Raw genomic sequence first — 15000 nt, forward strand, 5'->3', positions numbered from 1 at the left:
CTTCTTGAAAGAGTTTGATCATAGAAAAGGGCCTGGATATTAGAAAAAGACACAGGTCATTGACGAAACCTAGATAGATTCTTCCTTTCTGTAGACAGATCATATGATGGAATTTGATTTAAAAAATGCCAATGACGGACACTAGATACAAAATCCCTTTCTGGAAAGAGTTGATCATTAATAGATAACATGATATTAAAAAAGGGCATATGGCAATAATGGACTTTAGATAGACAACCCGTTTCATGAGAGAGTTGTTCATAAAAAGGAAATAGATTTAAAAAAATAAATGGCACATACCAATGACGGAGCTTAAATAGATCCTCCCTTTCTGAAGAGTTGATAATAAAAAGACGATGATTTTAACTATTTGCACATGCCAATAACGGACCATGAAAAGAACCTCTTTTTCTGGAAACAGTTGATTCAAAGAGGACTTTCATTTAAAGAAAAAAAAATGACACGTGACAATGAAACCAAGTACTTTGATTCAAACAAAATTACATATGCCAGTAGTGAACCTTAGATAGATCATCTCTTTGAGATAAAATTAATCTTGAAACATTACTTTTATTTTTAAAAATGGCACATGCCAGTGACAGACCTGAGATAGATTCTCCCTTTCCGTAGAAACTAGATCATAAAATGTGCCAATAACAGATCCTGGATAGATTATCCCTTTCTGGAGAGAGTTTACTATAAAAAACGACATTTGATTTTAGGAGAAAAAAAAAAACACACGTAAAGGATAGACCCTAGATGAATCCTCCCTTTTCAGGGGAGACTGGATCATGAAAAAAGAGACAATGATTATGAAAAATTGCATATGCCAATGACGGGGTCTCGATAGATCTTCCCTCACTGGAGAGAGTTGAGTATAAAAAATCAGTTTGATTTGAAGAAATTATACAAGCTAATGCTGGATCAAGATAGATACTCCCTTTCTGGAGAGAGTTGTTCATAAAAAAAGGACCTTGGTTCTTGCAAATGACACATGCCAATGTAGTGCCTATATAGATCCTCAGTAGCTGGAGAGAGTTGACCACAGAAAAATACCTTGATTTTAAGAAATTATACATGCTAATGGCGGATCTAGGTAGATCCTCCCTTACTGGGAAGAGTTGATCATAATAAAGTACCTTGATTTTTGAAAACTGACATCTGCAAATAAGGAACCCTACATAGATCCTCCCTTTCTGAAAGAAATTCATCATAAACACAGGTTCTTGGTTTAGAAAATGGCATGTACCTACAATGGACCCTATATAGATCTCCCCTTTCTCTAGAATATATCATTTACAGGAGATTGATTTCAAAATAAGAGGCCCGTGCCAAGTTCGGACACCAGATAGATCCTCCCTTTTTTGAGAAATCAAATCATAGAAAATTACATTAATTCCAAAAAGTGATACATGCAAAAGACGAAAAAAAAAAAAGGGGGGGGGACCAATATTAAAGCATATAGAGATTCTCCCTTTGTGGAGGGAAATTATCAAAAAAAAAAAAAAAAAAAGGACAATGGGTTTGAAGCATTGAACATTCCAATTCCGGAGCCTAGATAAATCTTGCCTCTCTGGAGAGATTTTGTCATAAGAAGTACCTTGATTAAAAAAAAAAAAGAAAAAAAAAAAAAAAAATGACATGCAAGTCCCGGACCCTAAATAGATTCTTCGTTTTTGAAGATATTTGATCATATAAAAGATCCATGATTTTGAACAATTGCACATACTTATGACTGAGCCTAGATAGATCCTCCTTTTTTAAAGAGACCTGATCATAAAAAAGTACTTTGATATTTTAACATGACAAATACCAATGACAAACCCTTGATAGATCCTCTCTTTCTGGATATACTTTTTAAATAGGACCTTAGTTTGAAAAAAAAAAGACTAGGAAAATGATGGACTCCAGATAGTTTTACACTTTCTGCAGAGTTAATCCTATTAATGACCTTGATTTTTTAAAATGACATATGCCAATAATGGACCCTAAATGGATTCTCCTTTTCTGGATAGAGTTGATCATGAAAAAGAACCATGATTTTGAAAAATTACGCCATGCAAAGGATGGAACATAGATAGATCCCTCTTTTTGGATAAAATTTATCCAAAAAAAAAAAAAAAAAAAAAGATGCATTGATTTTAAAAAATTACACATGACGAACCATAGAGCGAATCTTTTTTTATTTATTTATTTATAATTTTTTTTGCAGATTTTTAATCAAATTAAAGGGTCTTCGTTATAAAAATGATACATGCCAATGACAGACCCTATATAGATTCCCCCTTTGTGGAGAAAGTTGATCATAAAGAGAACCTTGATTTAAGGGGAAAAAATACCATGCCAATGATGGACCCTAAATATATGCTGCCTTTCTGCCAAGAGTTGATCATATAAAAAAATAACTTAATTTTAAGAAATGACAGATGCACATTACTGAGAATAGATATATCCACCTTTTCTGGGGAAAGTAGATCGTAATAAAGTACCTTGATTTAAAAGAAAAAAAAAAAAGGCACATGCTAATGATGGACCCTAGATGTATTTTCCCCTTCTTGAAAGAGTTTGATCATAGAAAAGGGCCTGGATATTAGAAAAAGACACAGGTCATTGACGAAACCTAGATAGATTCTTCCTTTCTGTAGACAGATCATATGATGGAATTTGATTTAAAAAATGCCAATGACGGACACTAGATACAAAATCCCTTTCTGGAAAGAGTTGATCATTAATAGATAACATGATATTAAAAAAGGGCATATGGCAATAATGGACTTTAGATAGACAACCCGTTTCATGAGAGAGTTGTTCATAAAAAGGAAGTAGATTTAAAAAAATAAATGGCACATACCAATGACGGAGCTTAAATAGATCCTCCCTTTCTGAAGAGTTGATAATAAAAAGACGATGATTTTAACTATTCGTACATGCCAATAACAGACCATGAAAAGAACCTCTTTTTCTGGAAACAGTTGATTCAAAAAGGACTTTCATTTAAAAAAAAAAAATGACACGTGACAATGAAACCAAGTACTTTGATTCAAACAAAATTACATATGCCAGTAGTGAACCTTAGATAGATCATCTCTTTGAGATAAAATTAATCTTGAAACATTACTTTTATTTTAAAAAATGGCACATGCCAGTGACAGACCTGAGATAGATTCTCCCTTTCCGTAGAAACTAGATAATAAAATGTGCCAATCCTGGATAGATTATCCCTTTCTGGAGAGAGTTTACTATAAAAAACGACCTTGATTTTAGGAGAAAAAAAAACACATGTAAAGGATAGACCCTAGATGAATCCTCCCTTTCAGGGGAGACTGGATCATGAAAAAAGACAATGATTATGAAAAATTGCATATGCCAATGACGGGGTCTCGATAGATCCCCCCTTTCTGGAGAGAGTTGAGTATAAAAAATCAGTTTGATTTGAAGAAATTATACAAGCTAATGCTGGATCAAGATAGATCCTCCCTTTCTGGAGAGAGTTGTTCATAAAAAAAGGACCTTGGTTCTTGCAAATGACACATGCCAATATGCCAATGGAGTGCCTTTATAGATCTTCAGTAGCTGGAGAGAGTTGACCACAGAAAAATACCTTGATTTTAAGAAATTATACATGCTAATGACGGATCTAGCTAGATCCTCCCTTACTGGGAAGAGTTGATCATAATAAAGTACCTTGATTTTTGAAAAATGACATCTGCAAATAAGGGACCCTATATAGATCCTCTTTTTCTGAAAGAAATTCATCATAAACACAGGGAATTGGTTTAGAAAATGGCACGTACCTACAATGGACCTTATATAGATCTACCCTTTCTCTAGAATAGATCATTTACAGGAAATTGATTTAAAAAAAATAAGAGGCCCATGCCAAGCTCGGACATCAGATAGATCCTCCCTTTTTTGAGAAATCAAATCATAGATAATTACATTAATTTTAAAAAGTGATACATGCAAAATACGAAAAAAACGAAAAAAAAACGTGCCAATATTGGAGCATATAGAGATTCTCCCTTTGTGGAGGGAAATTATAAAAAAAAAAAAAAGGACAATGGGTTTGAAGCATTGAACATTCCAATTCCGGAGCCTAAATAAATCTTGCCTCTCTGGAGAGATTTTGTCATAAGAAGTACCTTGATTTAAAAAAAGAAGAAAAAAAAAACAGAAAAAAAAAGAAATGACATGCAAGTCTCGGACCCTAAATAGATTCTTCGTTTTTGAAGAGAGTTGATCATATAAAAAGTCCATGATTTTGAACAAATGCACATACTTATGACTGAGCCTAGATAGATCCTCCTTTTTTATAGAGAGCTGATCATAAAAAAGTACTTTGATATTTTAACATGACAAATACCAGTTACAAACCCTTGATAGATCCTCTTTTTCTGGACCTACTTTTAAAATAGGACCTCAGTTTGAAAAAAAAAAAGGACTGGGAAAATGATGGACTCCAGATAGTTTTACGCTTTCTGCAGAGTTAATCATAATAATAACATTGATTTTTTAAAATGACATATGCCAATAATGGACCATAAATGGATTCTCCCTTTCTGGATAGAGTTGATCGTGAAAAAGAACCATGATTTTGAAAAATTACGCCATGTCAAGGATGGAACATGAATAGACCCCTCTTTTTGGATAAAATTTATCCAAAAAAAAAAAAAAGATACATTGATTTTAAAAAATGACACATGTTAATGACGGATCCTTAATAGATCATCCATTTCTTGAGAGAGCTAATCATAAAAGAGACACTTCTTTATAAAGAAAATTAAACATGCCAATACGGACCTTCGATGGATCCTCCCTTTCTGGAGAATCTTGGTAATAAAATAGGACCTTGATATTAGATAATGTCACATGTTAATATCGGACCATAGATAGATCCTCCTACATTGGTGAGAATTGAGCATAAAATTTAGAAAAGGAAAGTTTCTAATCATCTCTACTGATGGACATTGGAAAAAAATATTGTTAACAAGAAAAGAGAATGTGAACGCAAAAAAAACATGTAATAACCTTGAATACTCTAAAATGTGATAAAATACTTGAAATGACATAGGTCAACATGAAAATTACAGAAAAAAATATGAGGTCTTTGATTGAGAACACATGTTATCATTATAACATGACATAAATTGTAGATCAGATAAGAGTATACTTTTCACAAAATGAAGATGCTCTTTCGTGAAACAAGTGCTATTACATAATCCAGTGAATCTTTATGACAAATAATAATAAAAAATAAAAAAACAGTGACCAACATCGAGATAATTCTGTTACTTAACAATGACACAATAATATAGGTATGAGAGAGAGAGAGAGAGAGAGAGAGAGAGAGAGAGAGAGAGAGAGAGAGAGAGAGAGAGAGAGAGAGAGAGAGAGAGCATTACCTGAGATACCCCAAACATTTTCCCTCTCAAGCATAACTCTATAGGACATACTAGAAATCATACTATAAAGCAATCTTCGTTACTGTCACGTTTACTTTTTTATGAACGGTGCAGGTGTAAGAAACCTGAAGGCATAATAGCATGCAGGCTTCTCTCTCTCTCTCTCTCTCTCTCTCTCTCTCTCTCTCTCTCTCTCTCTCTCTCTCTCTCTCTCTCTTGGAGAAATAAATGATAAAGTGAACATATATATCAAGAAACAACAGCATTCTTGTATAATCAAGCCAACATTTCTCTCTATATACCAAGCAGATCATTCGGGCAATTTCGAGCAACATCAGCAGAACTATTCTTGTATAATGCAAAAATGATTCCTTGACATAGTAATGATTGCTTAAATGGCGTAATGTCTAGAACACTCCATTAATTTAATTAGTATTGACACATTAACACAAATTATATTCCTACATATTATATACAATAATTATTGTTTATTAAAGAAAATTCATAAAACTATAGAGGTGAAAATAGCAAACCAATTTTAACTAAAACACTTCCAGATAACTGAAACAACAACAAGAATAATGAAAGATACTGGAAGTCAGGTGTTTTATATTTCATCAAAAATATCAAAGAATAACAAAGAAACATACTGTTAGAATTAAGAGGTTCAAGGATATATAAAAAAAGAAAGGGAACGGGAACGCATAAATGGTCTAAGAAAATATATATCACGAGTAAAGATAAATTCAACGTGATACGGGAAGAAGTTAAAAGGGCAGTAGTAAAACAAGTTGTAAAACGTTTCATGATAAATAGGAAGGACTAGATACAAAAGATGGCGAAGGAAAATTGTAACGATCGTCCTAGCAGAGATAATTGAGCATGAGAGTTATACCAGAATAGAGGAGCATTTTAAATAAAAGGAAAGAATACTAAGATCTCATGAATGTAGAGAATACAAAAGGAGATTTACAGGTGGAAGCTCTTTCTGTTAACTTATAGTGAAGTAATTATGATAAGTGAGACTAATAAATATATTAAAGAGAATAAAAAAGGAACAGGCGGTGAACCTTTATGATATCCGTCTAGAGTTGGAGAAGTTGTTTGAGATATGAAGCAGCATTGCTCCTAACATGGTTGTTCAACTGAATATAAGCAGGGAAGAGAATACTTGAACATTGGAGAAGTAGCCAGGTGCCTATCTATAAGAAAAAGGGATGTACTCAGGGTTACACAAACTACTGTGGAATATAGCATCAGAGTTTTATAGAATGTAGATCTGGGAATGAATAGTGGAAGCTACACTAAGGACACAGTTAACAATCCTTGGTCAGCAGTATGATTTCTTGCTTGACAGGAGCACATCTGATGCCATATTTACTATGTGAATATTAATCCAGAATTGGAGGAAAACAAAGCATGTGAAAGTTAAGACTAAGAGGTTTGTGAAAATATAGGTGAGTGGGTTCAAGCATTTTCAAATTTGGAGGTAAAATGACTGGGCCGATCGTGACGGACCTGGCATAGTTCGGCACGCCAGTACTGAGCAAATCTTATAAATCTAATAGTGCTAGATTGTGGCAAATGTGTTATAATGGAATAATTTAGTAAGTCCTAACGAAGAGATGAGAACCTCTTGTCCAAAAATCGCACATAACACGAAAAACATTTAGAACCTTTATCATTTTGGGTCACCGTCTCCATTGGTTGCACACAGTGCCAAGAGGAGAACCATACCCATGCCTTGATCTGAGGAAAAATTTCAAATTTATCTTTCAAGGTAAAATAATACTTCAGGAGAGGAGCATGAGGGTAAAATCCCCTTTCCTGCATCTTAGTTAGTCTAGGCATAATCATAAAAAAAATTAAGCGACTAAATTGGCCTTTAACCTTACATCAGAGATCACTGATTACCTGAGGACCTTAGAAATGGGTACTAATTGCTTTGTCTCGTGATAGATTATACTCTTATTTTATCGTGATTCTTTACCTTAATTAGGGGTCTAACATGAAGGGGGGAGGGGGTCGTATCAACCATCTTAGCCGGCCATTTTCTGAAAAAAAAAAAAACGAAACATGGCAAAATTTAAATATCTGCATGCCAATGAAATTAAGCCAGATAATATGCCAACAGTATCTATGAATAATGTACTAACTCATGTATGGCTTGAGGACAGTCGGAATGGGTAGTGTTGAAACTTGTTTTATTGTAAATGCATAACTTTGACATTCAACGGGTAAACAAAACTTTTATAATTTCCAAAATTAAACATCAATAACCTCTCTTACCTTCAGCATGTGTGTGTAATTATCTAAAGAAAAAAAAATCAAGGACAGAAATAATTTTGTTAGCTTTTTTTGATCTAGAAATAGCTTAGAACAGGTTGCAACACATGAATAATTGCTGTATTGCATAAGAAGTTCGGAAATGGAGGAGAGGTATGTGTGGGTAGTGTAAAATATTTATGAGAGTCATCCAACTGCTGAAACATGTGCTGTAGGGACAACGGAGTGGTTTGATGTTTAAGTGGGACTGCACGTTTTCCTGTTTGCGTTATAATGGACAGATTGACTGATGGCATCAGGTAAGAGTCCTTATGGTCTTTGCTATTTGCAAATAATATAATGGTATGCAGAAAGAGTAATGGGGAGATTAAAACAAATCTTGAAATTTTGAGGCCTGCTTCAGAGAGAGGGTATTGAAATCAGTTGAAGTAAGACAAATTATATTACTGTAAATGAGGAGAAGGGCAAGTATACAGTAGGATTGGAAGCTATAAAACGGAAAAAAAGGTATATTAATTTAAATATTTTGGATCAACTTTGCATAGTGGATGTAATGGGGCTGTGAGGATGAGAATTCAAGAAGGTTATAATTTACGGAGAAGAGTATCAGGTGTGACATGCATCAAAAAGATATCAGCAAGTCTGAAAGGAAGGCCTATAAGGTATTTTGTACGATAGGTTATACTCCATGGTTTGGCGACTGTGTCTATAATCAAGAGGCAAGAAACGAGATCGAAGTTATAAGAAGGAAAATGAGGTTCTCACTGGAGCTAATGAAGAAGGATATTATCAGAAATAGATTCACTAGAGGAACTGCAGGTGACAACCAGTTTGAAAAGAAAGCAAAGGAAGAGAATGGAAGAAGATTATATCAAAGAAGGATGTTAAGCATGGAGCCATTCCGTAAAAGGAGATGAAAGCCTAAGAGGAAATTTGTGGACTCATTATGGGAAGATATGAAACCTCTTGGGTATAACACCTGTTGGAATCTACGACTAGCCCCTCTTATGTCAAAATCTTACCCATGAAAGAACTGATGACGTGCATCGTCAGCCTTAAAGACAGCCACTTCCCCGTTGTTAAGAACTCCACCAACATTTCCACTCCTGACAAAGAGGACAACTATTAAACGCCCACTGAAGCTGAGGCAAAAGGTTTAGGACATGAACACCCACCTCGTGACATGACTGAGCATCGACGAAGCTATTCCCCACCCACCTACCACACCAACATACCCGTAACACAACCAATAACCTCAACTGCTTCTGGATGGCGATCCTTGCCCCCAGTTGTGTTTGCCAGAATGATGATGGTTAAAAAAGTGTAAGTAGACCATCGCCTGTGATGGTTTGCCTCCCCATTCACTAATCTCTTCTTATTGGCGTAATTTTGGAACTAACGGACCCTTTCTTACAAAGGCTGGCACTTGTCATTCCCTACTGCCCAATTATGAGAATCGGTCACTGTCATTTTGAAGTTCCAGATACCAGTAGAATTTCTCTATAAACCAGTTTACACTGCCTTTCATAAGTGTACTGCTTAGTCTACACCAGCTCTTACTCATTCACACCTTTTTGACTTCCTCCTTCTACCGACATTGGACTCCAAATCAGAACACTCACAGATACCTATGCCCATATATTCTAATACAGTAAAAAAATCAAACACGCAAATTTAAACATGCACACAGAAAATATCTTCACAAACAAAAATATTGAAACAAATTAACAATTTTTATAATCAAACCATACTTTTTTATATGAGGATAACCTTTCCTATAGTTTTACAGGATATCAGGACAAGTTCCACCAGCTCCAAGAGACGCCTCTTTCTCAGGCCCCTGAACTAATACTGAATGCAGTTCAAATGAGGTGGCTAGTCTGACATTAATGAACTAGATATGCAAGTCTAACTGTTCATCCATTATATCATTTATTATTGGCTGCTTATCAATCCCCCTGAGGTTTATCAAGGGTTTCTCAACTGCTAAAATCGATAGGCTTTCCATCCTTATCTAGTTAACTAACCTTATGAGCTATATCAAACCTTTAATTGTGGATACCTTGAGGCGTCATCAATATTCGTCAAAACGGCTAGCTCTGTTATTTTTAGACGTGGTTCTATTTTGTATATAGCTGGCATTAATCGTAGATCTACATGTCATTGTTATGATTTTGCATCGTTATTCTTTATCTTTACTAAGTAAGGACAAAAGCTTTTATACTGTTTCGTTTATTATTAGCCACAAATTATTACATCGAATTTCTCTTGGTTTTCATCTGTGGCGATATTTTTCGGTATGTCACTGTAGTTCATACAGGGAAGATATATATATATATATATATATATATATATATATATATATATATATATATATATATATATATATATACATATATATGTGTGTGTGTGTGTGTGTGTGTGTGTGTGTGTGTACACACACACACACACACACACACACATATATATATATATATATATATATATATATATATATATATATATATATATATATATATATATATTATATATATATATATATATATATATATATATATATATATATATATATATATATATATATATATATATATATACACACACACACACACACATATATATATATATATATATATATATATATATATATATATATATATATATATATATATACATGTTTTTTTGTAGTATATATTTTATTACTTTATGCATACATACAGCATCCTATTTATCCTCTAATTTCAAACCTAATGTAAAGAAGGTCATTATGATATTTTCTTGTTATTTTGAAATAATAAAGTCTTGATATATCTGTTGAAGAAACTCCTGATAAATTTTATTTTCCGAAAGTCCGAAGTAAATAACAGCTTTTTGGGTAGGGTTTTACGGAATGCAAGATCTTTAGTATATTTACAAAATTATGATATTGCAATTTTTTTTTAATCCTTCTATGTACAATATTACAAATAAATTGCGTGAGTTTTTTCATACCATATTCAATCATTACATACAGGTTTTCTAAAAAAAAAAAAAAACATCCTATAACTATTGTAGCTAAGACATGGTATTTCAGAAAGCTGATCACTTCGTTAAAGATTACAGGGGCGTAGAATTAAGGTGAGGCGGAATTTGAGACTGGCTATAGCCACCACAACTTTTATGACAAAAATTTACTTTTCTCTCTTTTACTTCAGAATAGATTGAAAGATATTAATCTGTAAATATTTAGTAACTCAAAAGAGATTAAAAAATATTGAGCAATTTACCCAATAGATGGTTTTTGTTACACGCTCTCTTCATGTTAGATTATATTATTTGACTTATGCATATATATATATATATATATATATATATATATATATATATATATATATATATATATATATATATATATATATATATATATATATATATATATATACATATATATATATATATATATATATATATATATATATATATATATATATATGTATATATATATATATATATATATATATATATATATATATATATATATATTATAATAACCCTCCTATTATTATGTAGCCTTTCTAATTATACACCTCTTATTATTTATGATGTTAGCGCCATCTATTGATTGCTGATCGTAACAGAGAGCATGGATGAAATTACCTCCTGTTTTTTTACGTATGTAATCCTTGGAAATGTTTACTTCCATGCTCTGTCAAGTTAATACTTCTGAGTTCGTTATCTGGTGGCTTACGATTCACTTGTTTCTAGTAGTTATCAAGTGGTTATTTGTTATTATTTAATTATTATTTTGTTATTATATATTCAGACATGATTTAAAATAAGTAAATTTTTGTTTAATTTTAACTTTAGTTTGATCATTCACCTAACATATCTACTATACCTACATGAAGTGTTGCCCTCATTACTGAGAATTGATGAAAAGTCAAGTGGAAAGGTGAAGTTGTGACAAATTGGTGGCCTGACCAGGATCTACTTACGTATGCGTTGCGCTTACGCTCGATCTTGACGGATTGTGAAATTCATTTTGTTGTTTCTCTAGGATGATGGACAATATCAGTGTAGTGTATTAGTGATACTTTGCTAGTTTATAACACTGACCACCACCGGATAGTGTTCTCCAGCAGGCAGGCAGGGTAGTGGCAGCCTAGAATTCGCCATTCTTTTAACCCTCGACTCTGTTGACTACCATCGCTTAGCGATATCTTCATAGTCGCCCCAACTTCTCGAGGTGCTTTGAGGCATTCAAAACCTCATCATAAGGAATTGAAAGATTCCTTCCTTAGGAACCTCTGTTCCTCTTACTCAGGGTACGACCTTCGCTCTTTAAAGGATTTCAGCTTCATATTGTTACGACCACGATGTCAAGAACTTCGTTCTAACTCGATGGAAACTTAAAGGGTTATTCCTTGTTCAGGGAACTGTTGGTACTTCCAATTATTTACTTCATTAAGAATATTTCATTCAAGATTGTTAGTGGTTGTGCATTATTGGTGAACTAAGTTTTCTGATTGGCATGGATTAATAAAGGCTCGTTCATTTAAGTGAATTTCTGAACATTATAGGACTTAAGGATTGAGGAAATTCCTGTGGTTTGCGGGGGCCTTCGCACCATAAATCCATGAATGACTTAACGTTTTTAAGTTGTATAGCTTGTGTATGGTAGTAATATAATTTCCAGTGATATTTCCCATTTTATCAGTATTGAGGGATGCCTTTTGATCTTGAGAAATTTTTAGGTGCACCCAGGGAGCACCTGAATACACTACAGGAAGCTAAAAAGGACCAGCTTTGCCAAATAGCTGTAAGGGCAAGAATATCTGTAGGTCATGCTGTGGTGAAAGCTGAACTATTGGGAAAGACTTTAGATTTCCTGATAAATGGTGGTAACATAACTGAAGAAAGGCTCCTCCCTTAAGGCCTTCAACACTTGAACGAGGTGCTGCTCTTCAGTTACCACAACTGAAGACCCGGAGATAGTGAAATTGAAACTCCAACTTGAACTGCAGCAGCGAACAGTAGAAGAGGCAAATGCCACAGCAGCAGCTAAACAAAGAAAGGTCGAAGCTGCAAATGCTGCAGCAGCAGCTGAACAAAGTAAGGTAGAAGCTGAGCAAATAAGACTTGAACTAGAACGGAAAGAAAAAGTTCTGTTGGAAAAGGAACTACCAGCCATAAGAATAGAAGAAAAGTTGGCAGAAAAACAGCTACCTGATGCTTTTGACCTTAGTAAAGCACGCAAACCCCTGCCTGTCTTCGATGAAAAAGATCCTGATGTATTTTTCATTACTTTTGAAAACACTGCAACGTCTCTCAACTGGCCTAGAGACCAATAGGTTCTCTTAATCAGAAACTCTTTCAAAGGAAAAGCTGCATATGTGGCAGCACAACTTTTCCAAGAAAGGGATTATGAAGTCTTTAAAACTGTCATATTAGATGCTTATAGTGTTACAGCAGAAGGGTATAGACAAATCTTCAGACAAACTTTGAAGAACCAAGCTCAAACCTATCTCGAGTTTTTCACATTTAAGTTGAAGCAGTTTAATAAATGGATAGATAAAGAACAAATAACTACTTTAGAACAATTAAAGAATTTAATGTTTTTAGAAGAATTCCTGAGGCGTATTCCAGCTAATGTGGCAATGTTTATTAGAGAAAAACAAGAAAAAGATGGAAAAAGGGCTGCCCTATTAGCTGATGATTACCATTTCATTCATAAACTTAAACCACATTCGTCCTCACCTTCATCTGCCCCCCCCCCCCCCCCCAGGTTTGTACTTTTTTTAAGAAAGAAGGTCATCATAATAAAGACTGTCCTAGTCCCAAATGCAAAGCATCTCATGATAAAGCTTCTCCTAATGCCTTTTCACAAGGAACCAAATCAGGTAATACTGCAAATAAAACGACACTTCACTGTGCTCAACCGCTATCAGACTTTATAGCATTTACATATCCTGGTAAAGTAAATGATATTCCCGTGCAAATTTTGAGAGATACAGGGTCATCTCAAACTATCATTAGCTCAAAGTTAAAAGATTTAGCTAAACCAACAGATCAGTATATAACTGTGTCAGATTTGACATGTGAAAAGGTTTTACCTATTGTACAGATTTCTCTTGATTGTCCTTATTTCAAAGGTTCAACTAATGTCACCTTGTTGGATTCTGACCTTCCTTGCAAGAACGTACACATGATACTTGGTAATGATTTGGCTCAAACTAACGGTACTCCTAGTCTTATCATTACTCAGCCTGAAGTAGTGATCGGAAAAGCTTGGAAAGAGTTTTCTCCTCTGGTAAAGCTTCCCTGCCAAGTAGTCACCAGGTCTACAACCTCAACTTCAAGAGACACTGAACACACAGGCAAGGTGGATCAAAGTACCTTAGGTGAAAAAGTCCTTGCTGATCTTGTTGATATTCCCTCAGATGAATTTGTAGAGTATCAAAGGTCTGATGATAGTTTGAAAGAATACTTTGATAAAGTAAAAGATGATGTTGATGAAAGTAAGTGTCCATATTTTTATCTTGATAATAACATCATTATGAGACTTTATAGATCTTTGAAGATTGCAGGACAAAACTCCTGGCATTATAGTTACCAGCTTGTAGTTCCTTCTAATCTTTGTGCAGCCTTATTGGATCTTGCTCATTCAGCAGAGTCTCATCTAGGCATTTCCAAAACCTATAAGCATTTGCTGGACGATTACTACTGGCCTGGTATGAAAGTTGATGTAAAGCACCAGATAGAATCTTGCCATCCCGGCCAGGTAACTGGTAAAGCAAATCAGAAAATACCTCCAGCACCATTAGTTCCTATTTCAGTACCTAATTCTCCTTTTGAAAAGGTAATTGTAGATTGTGTTGGTCCACTTCCCAAAACTAAAAAACAAAATGAGTACATTATAACTGTGTTGTGTCCAACTACTAGATTTCCTTTAGCCATGCCTATAAAAAACATATCTGCTAGAACAATTATTATTAATCTTCTTAAAATATTCACAATTTTTGGTTTTCCAAAAGAGCTTCAGTGTGATCAGGGGACAAACTTCAATAGTGATTTGTTTAAGCAAACTTTAAACCAGTTAAACATCTCCCATATTTTTGCTTCAGCTTATCACCCTCAGACTAATGGGGCCCTTGAACGGGTACACCAGACCATTAAAAGCCTTCTTTGCAAGTACATTTGTGAATGAATCGACTGGAATTTCTCCCTCCGAGATGATGTTCGGCCGTAGACCTAGGACAAACCTTAGTATGGTAAAAGAAAACATCCTAAGAGGTACTTACAAAGACCAGCAAGTAAGTATTCCACAATACCT

The sequence above is a fragment of the Palaemon carinicauda genome, chromosome 2 (genome assembly GCF_036898095.1).
Source record: "Palaemon carinicauda isolate YSFRI2023 chromosome 2, ASM3689809v2, whole genome shotgun sequence".
NCBI lineage: Eukaryota > Metazoa > Arthropoda > Malacostraca > Decapoda > Palaemonidae > Palaemon > Palaemon carinicauda.